Source organism: Cupressus sempervirens, chromosome 7 (genome assembly GCF_028749045.1).
Source record: "Cupressus sempervirens isolate cs-2001-9-10 chromosome 7, ASM2874904v1, whole genome shotgun sequence".
NCBI lineage: Eukaryota > Viridiplantae > Streptophyta > Pinopsida > Cupressales > Cupressaceae > Cupressus > Cupressus sempervirens.
In genome coordinates, this window is record NC_143124.1 from 621692956 (window position 1) to 621706720 (window position 13765).

Here is a 13765-nt window from a genome sequence, read left to right on the forward strand (position 1 = left end):
TGGTCTTGGTTCTGCATTCATGTGCCTGATGACCTTGTTTGTTGCACTTGTAAAAATATGTCATATTCTTTGGCTTGGCATTCTGACTAGCATTCTTTCTCCTACAAACATTAGTTGTATGTCCTTTCTTTCCACAATGATGACAAGTAGGTTTAGAGTTCTTACCTTTGTCATTCCTTTGTTTAGCAGTCTTGGATGATTCTCCTTCTTTAGTACTTGTATAGCCCAATCATGTTGTGTCTTTGCTAGATCTAGGGGATTTTAGTAATTGTTCAAAGTACTTGATAACTTCATTTGTCTTGTTGAAACTTTCATCAAACTCTTTCTCTCTTTTTAGGTCATTCTACAGTTGTTCATTTTGTAGCTTCAATGTAGTTATCTCAATGTCCTTGACATTCAACTCATGATGTGCATTCATCATTTAGCTTAGGGTATCCAACTGCATGTTTGAGATCATATACAACTTTGTTGATTTTCTTCCAATCTGTTTGACAAGATTCTTTTGTCTTCTTCAATCATGGTCTTATCCTCTATGGCTTTCTTCTTTTTCTCAGTAACCTCAGATAGCAATATAGCTTGTGATTCTTTCTCCAACTTGAGATTTCTAATCTCTTTAGCTTGTGCTCTATTATTATCCATGAGATTTGCAATTGCTACATCAAACTCACAAGAGTTACCATGTACAAATAACTTTGTGGTGTCAATCTCCTTGTATTGAATTTCATTTTCTGCTATGGCAATCTCTTTCCTTCTCTTTAGGGAACCCCTCAAAGCATCTCTAGCTTCATCCAATTGTTGTAGTAAGAGATGTATCTCAATCTCCTAATTCTCAATGGTCTTTCCTAACTTGCAGACTTCCATCTCAAGATCTTTTCTCCAAGCTATGAAGCTTCTCTTGATGAGAACTAGTCTTTGATACCAATTGTTGGAATTAACAAGTAGGAAGTATACTTCTGAAGGGGGGATAAGTACTAAAATTTAGCCAATAAAACTTTTAACTTTAAGCATTACATTCATAAACATATAGAAATAATATGTAAAGAAAATGCATCCATACAAACACTTGATACTAGATATGATTACCCAAAAACCCTCCAATGAGAAGGTAAAACTGGGGTGGGGATGACACCCACAACTCTTCACTATTGCATCAATAAAGTTCACCTGTTAGGGTTACATATTTGACCATTCTCATGATCTTCCATGTGAAATGCTTGCCCTATTAAAGGTTTATATAGGATTGTTAGATCCTACCCTATTAAAGGATTTTAACACCCTGTTAGAAGTGTGCCTAACTAAAGGACTTTAGAACACTTACTTAGAATGTCACCCTATTAAAAACTTTATACAATGGCTGTTAAACCAACCTAAGTCCATGGGATTTCATATTATTGTAGCAATTATTAGAAAGTATAGTGGAATTTTTGATCTAATGCACTTACAATCTAATATTGCTGATTACAGATCACAATTCATCTCTTCTTGATCCTCTCTGATCAGCTATGAATATGCTATAACCTTGATACTTTGTTCTGCTAGCTGATTCTACAATTCTATCCTTCTTCTAAGTCAATTCACCCCTTTCACTTCCTTCAAGACTTCACTAGCATTCTCTCCTCACATGCATTCTTTCTCACACTCTGTAAATTATGGGGCTTTGTCTCCTTTAAAAATATTTTGTGACTTAGGGTCAGGTATGAATCTATGATTGAGATTCATCCAACTTTCCTACTCAAATCCTTCCACTTTTCTCATTGGTTGTATGTTGATTTCATAGGGAATCCAAATAGATTCAATTTTATATTGAAGCTTCAAGATCTCTCCATATGTTGACTCAAAAATGGTTTACATCTTAGTTTGTGAAGGCACAAACTCTTATGCTAATTCTATGTTGCTTGACACTTACTAATTACTGATTCTTGACACATACTAAAATTCTCTCTTGCTTGGCACTTGAACTTGCTCAACATCTATTGTTAACTCAACACATATACTTGCTTGGCATCTGACTGACTTGACACTTATTGAATTTTTGGCTCGACACATATTGCAACTCAACATCTATATTATACTCAGCATGAACTTAGAAAATTTCTTAAGTGTGTTGACACTCAATTGTCAAAACCAATTTGAGATCAAGACAAGGTATTGAGTATTGAGTTGAATCCTTTAGGAAGCTATTTCTTCATGTGTTTTCAAGTGTGCTAGACTCATGGAAATCTTTTGAACATACACATGATGACAGTTCTAGGGCTTTCCTTTTTAGACTTCACATATGGTCATATCATGCAAGGTTTCTTTGTCCCTTTCTTGATTTATTGAAGACTTCTCCATGTGTCACTATCTAACTTGGAAAAAAACTTTCTTTTGAACATCAAACTTGCTATGTCATCAACTATTGTCAAAAAATTTCAACCAAGTGAAAACTTCAAGTGAAAATATTTTCTTGTGTTTCTTGCTAAGGGGAGTCTCATAATTTGACTTTGATTTTCTATGTCTCCAGTTCTTGAACATGCTTAAAGTGGCTCTTTGGTCTTACTGATTTTGGTTTTTTCCATCTTCATGGTCTATGCTAGCATACTAAGAATTTATTTTTCTAAAATGGTTACCTTGATCTCTTGACTACGCTCTTTAATTTGGAAAGTTGTTCACTTGTCAGCTCTCTTACGTTATCTACTTTGATATTTGGCATTATTTCCCAGCTCTTGACTTGAGTCACTAGTGTCATAATCTACTTGGACACTTTTCTTGACAAGTCACTTGTTCATTTCTACCTCTCTTTGACATGTAAACATTATACCTCTCTAGTTTGGAAATCAATTTATCTTGTGTCACCTTATTAGATTTCTCTAGTCTCCATCATGCTTGATTTTCTATCTACCACTATGGGCTTCAAATATTGTGCTACCAAACCTCAACCAAGTCTAGATGATCATGATTTATTCTATGCAGATAAAGAGTTTCAAGATCTATACTCTCGATACAAAGAACTAGAAGAAACAAATGATTTTTCTTACTTCATCTCACTAGGTGCATGATAAAAATGAATTCTAAACTTGAGAAAAGGTTAGAGGAGAAGATCACATACTTAAATGAATATTCCTTAAGACATTTACATACACACATGTCATCTTCTTCAAGGTCTATATATTCTACTCTAAGATATAAATTGTCTTCATCTTCTAGATCCAAATACCTCTTTAGAGAGAAAAAAAGTAATAGCTCCTTGTAGCATATGCCACGCTTTCATGACAAGAATATCTTTGATAAATATTATGAAGACATGGATGCATAGTATTCACTTGAGAAGAAAAAATATGATTCTAGAAATACTTTTGAGAGAAATTTTATTCTGCTAGAAGATTGTTTTGATGAAATTATGCTAACACTTTTTAGCACTAAGCTCATCACATTGCCCAAGTCTAGCTCATATGGAAACCAATTCTTGGATATTTATTATGATTATGATAAATATAATGAGTATAGTACTTCATATTGCATTGAGATAAAACATAAAATCCAATATCTTATTGATGATTAGATTGTTGATACCTCTAATGACTCATGTGATGGGGATACTTCTCTTGAGAAAGACCATGTTGATGAAACTATGTCTAGTGATGGTCCTCTTGCCACCTTCATTTCTTCCAACATGCATGAACCTCTTAAAAATTCAAAGCTTTCTAGCATGCCTCCATCTAACAAAGAACCTAATTCTTTTTACACGGGCTATTCCTACCCTCAAGGGCTACCTCTATAAGGAAATCAAGCTAGGCTTCACTTGGTTACAAATATTTTCTATGCTACTAAGCCTAACAATCCCCAACCTTCATGCACTACTATTCCTATTTTGAGCACTATTCCATTCCCTCTTCATTCTCCCTTGTCCCTAGAAGTGACTCCATGTCAAGAGGACTCTCAAAAGGATAAAGCTATAAATGTCAAGAAATATCAAGATCAAGCACCATTTCATCTCCTTCAAGATGTCACTCCTCCATATCCTATATCTTATCCACCTTCTAAGTATAATGAAGACACCACTTCCATTATCTCCATTGAGCTTATCGAAAATCATGAGAAAATCACTATACCTATGTTATCCAAAGCTACTTGTAAAGATCAAAGCATCCCCTCTTATTCTACTTCTCCATGCCCACTTCAAAAATTTTCTCAAGCTTCAAATTCTCCTATAAAAAAATGTTTCTCCTATCAAATCTACTCATGAATTTTTTGATGGCCTTGGCCATATTTCTCACTCTAAAGATGTTGATATCCCTATTCATTATCCCTTTGCATATCCTAAATCTATCCTTAGTCCTTATCCATAAAAGCTAAATTCTTTAAACCTTCCTTCCATATTGGAACCTTATGTTCCTTCATCTCCTACTTCCACTCCTAGCTTATCAAATAGCTCTCCTATCATGCCTCAAGATCAACAAAGATACTCATCCTTGAACCCTTCACATTCACCTTTTCATCTAACCTATTCATATCAACCTTAGTCATCCATAAATCCCTAATCTTTTGGAAGCAATTTGGATGATCAACTTAAGAACAAACACAATAATCCATTTACAAATGAAGATCACTATACCCTATCTAATCAATGCATGAATACAAAAAAAAGGAAGAATTATTCAAGAGACCACAAAGTTTTAATACCCAAATAGCTATATCAAAGAAATTATGGGTTCCTAAACCCATCATTGAATAAATGTGTTCTAAAGTACCCAAAACAAAATCTAAAGCTATATGGATTCCCTTGTCTCTCTTGAAAGACTTCAATATTGAACATAAATCTAAGCTCACATTGACGATTCCAAAGGCTTCCACTCCACTTTCTTCCAAACATCTTCGTCAAAAGCTTATGAAGGCTTTCCACTCCATATTCTTCTAAAATTATCCTACCACCTCATATATCTAAACCTCAATCTACTTCCTCCATCATTCCAAAATCCTCTAAGGTGTGTGTCAATGTTGATCTTCCACACTTTGTCACCTACCCTTAAGTAATATTTTCAAAGCTACACTTACCTAATATCAATACTCCTATAATCCTTTCAAGACATGAACTCTTATCCTCCATATACTTATCCTACTACCATCTCTCTTCCTTCATTGTATCAACATCTTTGAGCATACTTATCTATGGTCTAGGCTTATCATGACCTTTCCTATAGGAGCACTATCTAACTTGAAAACACTTGACCTATTTCTAAAAATCCAAAAAAATCATAAAAAGTATAAAATGTCTTGAAAATATATTATCTTAGTGAAAACATAGCAATATGCACTTTGATGCATGACCGAAAAAATAAAAAAAACTCAAAAATATAATTTTTACACAAAAAGTCTTGAAAACAATCTGCCAAGTTGTAAAAACCTAGAAAAAGGCACTACTTGAGACCCTTGCACCCATGTCTATCAGCCTTACTTCACGTCCATTCATTTCATTCTACCTTTTCTATCTTGGAATTGACTCTTGTCCTTGTCTAGGGGGTAAAAATTTCTTATAAGAGTTTTCTTGTGCATTAGGGTTTCTCTGGAAACTTATCTAAAATAGTGTTTCTCAACACTTTCTCCCTTGATATTGAGTATTTTTCAATACTTCTTGGATATCCTATAAACTAGGATACTATGATATTTCTCACTATCAAATGCGAGTCCTAAAGAAATGGCCATGTGACTTACACACACATACACACACTTAAACATTAAATGTGTTGAGACTTGTTAGACTTTATTTTATCGGTGTGTTGCCTATGACAATTTATTATTTTAGTGTTCCCTCCCTAATTATCTCTTGAGGATGTCATGGACTAGAAGACTGGGGGCATGGGGCATATTTTACTTATTTTCTACTTGTTGGTATAATTTGTTAGTATAAGCCGTTGAGAGCCTTCATGCTTGTCCTACTTGACACTTTGGGCCTACAATGTATCATCCTTGTCTATTTTTTGCAAGATCACACTTGAGGGTTATCTTGGCACTTATGCCTCAATAAAGGTGTAATCTTGCTATACCAAACTTAGGGAATCTAACTAAATTTATCATCTTGACCTATATGTCTTAATTCTTAGGTTGGATTCCCACATACTTATCTGATATAGATCATATTAATATCCTCATGGTTATACTATTGAGAATTGTATGATCTTCTAATGTTCCTAATAATGCTAAATGATGAAATTAGAGTCTAAAAGTTATGTGTCCCTTTCAAGTAAACAAATTTGCATATTCGTTTGCATTGTAAGATCATTCTAGCTTAGTCTTGCACTTTGTACATGGAGATAACTCTCTCTTAGCCTTTCATGGACATGTGAACTAATTGTGTTCATTTTCCTATCATGCTTCCTCTTGATCATGTCTTTCATCACCTATTGATCATGTCCACTATCTTTCTTTTTATATACTTGTTACCATATGGGGTTAATTCCATTGTCAAATATAATCTATCCAAGTATCACATTTTCAAAATATGAGGCTACATCATAAACATGAGAGCTAAAACATTAGTGAGTGAGATAAATCCAAGAAAATATAAACATGAGTATGTAAACATATAAATGGGCATGAACACACATGAGCAATATAAACACAAGTGCTAAAACATCCATAGAAATCCATCACATGAGAAAAGAGACAAGTACACAATGAAACCAATTGAATCTACTATCTCATATATATAAATCAATCAAGAGTATAGGTACATGTGCAATCCAAAATCTAGATAACTGTCTCAAAATACATAAAGTGTGTCACAAAAACATCAGCCTAGACCTAGTGCTAGACCTAAGGCTAACTCCCTCCCTCATGAGTAGGCTATGACTAAGCGGGAGCCTCTGATGTCCTCATTGGTGGTTGGTCTTGTCTACCATCTCTCTCTAAGTACATAGGCACTTGTTGACCTATGGGAACTGCAACAACTTAGACTCCATGGTAATATGCTACTCTCACTCCCTATCTATCCACCTCATGATGAACCTCTACTAGATCATCTCTCAAGGATCTCTCTTTCCTATCAGCCTTGAACCTTGAATACACCAACTACTGGTCTCTAACCATAATAGTCATCCTCAACCCCTATATGTCTACCTCCAAGGCCTGAATCTGAGCATCCATTAGATCCTCCCTATCTCCCCCCATAGGCTACTCTTGCACATCTAACCACCACTCTGCCTCCTCACCTACCTCCTCCTCAACCTCCTCCCTTATGGCCTAGCTCCACCACCATGTTTACCTACCTACAACTCTCTAGGAGTTGCTCCCAACCTCAATTTTCTTGACTCCTTTGCCTATGCCACCTCCCCCATCTCCACCATTGCCTCCCTACCCTCCTATTTGAGGTAATGCATCTGATCTAGTAAATGGGGGAAATGAGTGTCTCTACATCTTATAATGATAAGCTATCTCATCTCCTACATCTGTGACATTAGGATGATAGTCCCATACCTCTAGCTATACTATTATAGTATCCCTCAAGGTAGATTGATAACCCAACATGGGTATCCACCCCTAATCCTCCTCACCCTTGAAGTGGGCATACATCATCATCTCCATGCATACTCCTACTGAAACACAAACTTTCTCTGTACATGACTAATGGAAAATGACTTAATGATCTCTGAGTGCCTACCCATGAGTGGTTTTCTATAGAACATATACTTTAACTCCCATGCATCAAACCATCTCACACACTGTTGATAGGACCTCCACACAAATAATGATAGCTCATCAAAAAGTCTCTTATAGTATGTTAAATTGCTATTGTGAGTCTAAGGGATAAAATCTATATTTTTGTAGATGTGAGGATGCCTCCACTCTCAAGGATTTAACCCAAGGCTACACTACTGCTATATACTCCCATGCCCAAATCTAGGCCAAATCAACATCGCAAGCCCATGTCCTCCCATATCAATAAATAATGTCATGGAGCTCATGGTACATGTCAACAAGGGTTGCTGGTCCCTATGCCATTCTCCAAGGTTGCCTGATTAGATCTACTACTAGCTAACCCCAACCCAAAGGAAAGTCTTTTTGGCTCCTATCTATGACTAGGGCCTGGGCTACCAAAGAGAATACAAGGAAAGCTATGATGCTGATCCCCATACTCATCTATTAGTTGCTTCCAACTTGGGTGCCTATCTAGGATGGTAAGATCCTCAAATAGCTCCTACACGACTATCCTCTCCTCTATTAGGGTCTGATCATAATATACTTGTGGCATGAAAATACTCATATAAATAATCATCATATGGAAATTATCACAAGATTAAAGTACCTTTTTTATACATACCAGATCTCCATGGTAGGGTGCATGAAGTATGTGATACACATCCTCAAGAGTGATAATGGCCTCACTAGTGGGAAAATGAAAGGTGCTATGCTCATTATGCCACCTCTTGGCTAAAGTTGTCAATAGTTTGTGGTTTGTCTACATATGGGGCATATGAAATATCCAACCAAAGCCCATAATCTCTAGTATTGTGGTATCATCAACTTTGAGATGTTGCACAACTCACAAGCCTACCACCTTGGGGGCTATGATAAGCAATGCTAAAAAAAAAAACTACATAACCAAATCAAGTGGAAAAAGAGAATTAGTACCAATCATTATGGATCAAATAAAGATATAAACATCTAAGAAAGTAAGAGATTCAAAGCAACACAATCAAATTCTACTCCTAAACATGAAAAAATGCCCATTAATAAATTGTACGATACTATTTGCTTATAGTATATCATGTGATAATTCTCATAATATATGTGCAAAACTATTGTGATGTGAAATATGTTACATGGTGTTATGTGACTATTGGGCACCCTAGATGCAATACTATTTTGAATACCTGTGTGATACAAAACCTTTGATAGAAGTATTGTGTGATATTTTAAAAGTATCACATGATATTTCACACAAGAATATTAAAAAATGAATAAAAATGTGCAATAAAAGACCAAAAAACTCAAATTTTTGATGAATTACCAAGACTGGAGGCCGGTTGTGCAATTGACTGAGCTCAAATTAGTGTTAGTCAGTTGGGATCCCTACTAGAGCCATAATTATCTCTCTTGGATCACTCAAAGCTATCACAATCACAAGAGACAAAAATAGTTCAAAATGACCCTTGGACCCCTTATTCCTTTGACCCAATTTTGAACCTTTTTTTTAACTCCTCAGAATTCCACAAAAATTATGCCTCTGGCTAATCTCAATGTCTTGATCCATTTTCTAGATTAAAATCAAAATTTGAATTCATCTTGATGGTCAAAAACATATTTTAAAATTCTATCTTGTTCTATGCAATTAGCTAACCTTTTGTGGTCTAATCTTTGAATCTTTGTTGAGGTATCATCATTTCTTCATGTCTTCATGATTTCTACACTTCTTACTTACTTTAATTCATTTCATTTCACTTCCATACCATCTTTCTACTTGATTTGACCTAATTTTAATACTTTATCCTTCTTGGTCAACTCTAGTCAAACTGGGGTATTCTATCTCTTCCTCGTGGTCACTCTTTGATTCTAATCACTTATTGATCATCATGGACCTTGATTTATCTTGATTTGATCATATTTTTCTCATTTTTGCATTACCTCCACCTCATTTTGATCCCGAGGGGCCAAGAATATTCTATCATTTCTTGCTTTCTATGCCTATCTATTTCTCAGGAGCATATTCTTGACCTTTCCATTTGCTCTTGATATATTTTATTTGATTGATATTAGTACTCTTCTTAAGCCTTGAAATCTTCTCTTTCTCCTAAGTGTTCAGTACTATCACTACTAGGCTGTGCATTCAAGACATGATATTTTATTCAGTATTTTGTTCTTCAAAATCAGATCTCTTTATCTATTGCTGCCTACTTGGCTTCTTTATTCTTTGACATAATGTGTTCCCAAATCAAGCACACATTAATAAAATAGGGGAAAACTTAATCACCTAAAAATGGTCACTTGGACTATTACCCCCCTTCTCAACATTTTGGCTAAATTATGTAATTATTTGCCTAGATCAAATCATCAAAAATTAATTTATTAAAAAATAACCTATACTTTGACTAGAATATCCTAAGTCCATATTTGATTAAAATAAAATGTCCCCTTTTAATTAAATAAAATACCCCATTCACACATATTCCTAACTTGAACACATAAGTCATATTCCTAACTTGAAAATATTTCTCCTATTTTAAAATTAAAAGAAAAAGACTTTGTCTCATATGAAAAGTCAACTCTTTTTATTGGAGGAAATGAATGTGCACATGAATCATGTCAAAATTCAAACCCCACCCTTGATCACTCATCTCTTGATCATGATCTCAATCGTCCATACACCTCTAAAAGGGAGAGCTCTCATCATCTATGGATCCCATTTTTGAGCTAATGTAACAATGCCGGTTTTCTAATAGGCTTACTTGGAGCATTTGGTAGAGAACTTCTATCTTCTATCTTCATATTCTTGCATACTCATACTAGTTTAGTCAATTTTCATTAGCTCAATATTTATTTTGAAATAGCATAGCTTATTTTAATTAGTATGGTTGTGACACTCTCATATTCTTTGCTTAGTTGCATCTTTACATTTTATTCTAGCATAGTAGCATTTTCATTTCATTATTTGAGAGTTCTTTGACACTAGAATTATTTCTCTTGTCTAAAGAATCTCCCATTTCATGATTTACTAGCAAGGGCTTCATTTCTAAGGTTCAGTTGATATCTATTCTTTATTCTTGTTTGTATGCCTTTGCATTCCATGACTAGGGAGTTGTAAGCCGCAATTTGTAGATTGATTAATATATAATCCAAAACAAATTGAGAGGTCTCTAGTTAGCCTAAAAATTTATATGTAAGGTTCATGGTCAAACAAAACCACTCACATGTGAGGATTTGAGATATGTGACCCTTAACATGAATAAGACAATGATGACTTAAAAAAGTGACTGATATGATGAATATGAAATACAATTAGTATTAGAGTGGTGGGAACCAAGATGAACTAATATGTCTTTGCATCATGTCTCATAATTATCTTCACAAAGTATATAAAGATTTACTTCATTAGATAAAACTATAAATTCTCCCTATTTTAAATATTCCCTCATTATATAAAACTATAAAGATATTTCATAATTCTCCCTGTGGGTTATATTGATAAATTATGAGTTGTGCCTAGTGAATCTAACTAAAGAAACCATCTATATATGAGAATGGTATAGCATAGTACAAGTTGTACTTATTGAATCTAAGTATTAGGTCCCTTGTTTGGTGGCTTTCATTATGTTTTTTAGACAATAAAGATGCAAACCTTTATGTTGTCTCTAGGTGTTGATGTGGGGTTTTGTTGATTATGTGATTTTGAGAGTTATAATTTACAAGATAGATATTAAGAATTTACTAACACAACTAATTTTATTTTCTCTCAATAGTTGCATTGATCCAATGAGCTAACATACCTCAAGAAGAGTACAACAACTCCTAATGAAAGTCATTTATGAATGTCTTTAGGGTTGTTTTGCGTATAAAATAAATAAGAGTTGTCATATAAACAATAAACATTGCAAAATTCAATATTAAATAATTCAAAGGACCATGTTAACTATTACACATGATTTTTAACATTTTTATAATACAAATTAGAGGGTAAAAAAAGGACATAATATGTTACAAACCTTAGAAGGTCTCAATGAAGGCATCAGTTGTGCTAGCTAGTGATACCCTTCTTTCTCCATAGAGAAAGATCACTGTAGAGATAGATCACAAGGCACATCAAGAGATAAAAAATATATTCACTCATGAATCCAAAATAAATGAACGAATTGATGTATTGATAACTTATATTGACATGAAGATAACCTTGTAGGCAATAAACTAGAATTACCTAAATCACTAAAGATAACCTTGTAGGCAAGGTGTCAATGAAAGAAGCAAGTATATACCAAGTGATGATTAACCAAGGTAAAATACCTATATTACACCAACATCATAGAAATTCCACAACATAAGAAATTAGAAGTTCCATATATGCACACTACTTGATATGTTACATATGTTTAATTTTATTTTGATATATAGGAAAAAGTGCATGAGAAAGACAAAATGTTATCTTTATAAATTTAACATTACTTACAATTATCAAAAAAAGTCTATATTTTAAAATGTAAGGTGAAATTTTGGAATAATTTTCATCTTAAGTTCCTTGCCCAAATTCTTTCGATTATATCAAAAGTAACCGCTTGAAAATCAAATGGTTTTAGACATGCCTCTAGTACTTTTACATATCGACATACTTACAAAATTATACTTATATTCATATTCTCTATTCTATTGCATCTCACCATCTTCTATATTTGTGCTTGTTTTATGTTTAATGAAAAAAGTATCAAAAAGAAAAAAAAGAAAAAATCATTGGAGTAGGCTTATACGAAAGAAAATAAAAGGAAAATACTAAAGTAGGACTTAGATTTATTATTTAATGTTCACCCTCAATTAATCCTTTGATACAATCTAAAAATTAAAGTTATCAAAAAGAACATTTCAATTATGAACAATCCTTAACGCCCTCACATTGTTTTACTAATTTTGCAATACTTTGTCCACCATTTTTGCCCCCTTCTATCATTTCTCCCTCCATCACATACTACTAGATTATTTACATTATATAATAATTTTCAATAATATTTTTTTGTCTCAGTCCAAACATTTGGATGCACTAGTGTAATACTTGTGGATTCATCTTCAAAAGAAGGAAATATGAATAATGAATAATGAATAGTGGATGTAGTCTCATTAAAGAAAAGAAAAGAGAGGGGAAAATAAAATTACATAAAGAATAATAAATTAGATTGGAAAATTACTAAAATAGACACCTTAAAAACTTGTTTATCAAATTAAAATAAATATTCACTATGATCTCTTAATGGTTACTTGCACAACTAAGGGATCTTGGCATGCGATGGAGAAATTAATTGGCTTAAGAAGGTACATTTTTCCTTTAGTCATGAAAAGGGTTACAATACTAATGAACATGCCTCCTTCCAAGCAACATCCTCAAATTCATGAAACATTACAATTACACAAGAGAACTAAGCTCTATGTTAGCAACAAGTCCATCAATCACTCTCATATGAGCCTAGAGTGAGAATTCCTTAGTAAATTAGAAGTGTTAAGATTGTTAAAAATGAAATAAAGTATTTAAAGTTAAATAAAATTTTGAAACAAAGAAATTAAACAAGATCACTAAATTATATGTTAGGGAGAAATCCATCAATCAATGTCATATGATTTGATAGCAACAATTCTTGATTAAACTAAAGTTTATTATTTTGCTTAATGTCTAGACTATTACAAATGAACCTTTTTATCATCTATGATCCCATCTTTGGTTGCATCAAATTCATTTGAAGACACAACTAGATCATTTAACATGTATGAAATAGATTCCATACCAATCCCTTTAGAGCTAGTGGTCGATTCATTTATTATTTGAACCTAAAATTCCAAGAAAAGATGGTCTCTAGAGAAGGAGGGGAGAAATGTGAACCAATTTTAGTAGATTGTTCCTAGTATGATCCAAAATTTTGATTATTCTCCCTATGAAAAAAATACAAGTGAAAAATCTCCATACAATATGTGCTTTAACTTTTGTGAACTTACAAGCATCTAAATGTTAATGCAATTGGATGGAAAATAATATGCACTTGGAAGAGGATGACATTGCTTCAATTAAGCTATTTTGGCATTTATTTACTTAAAAAAAATC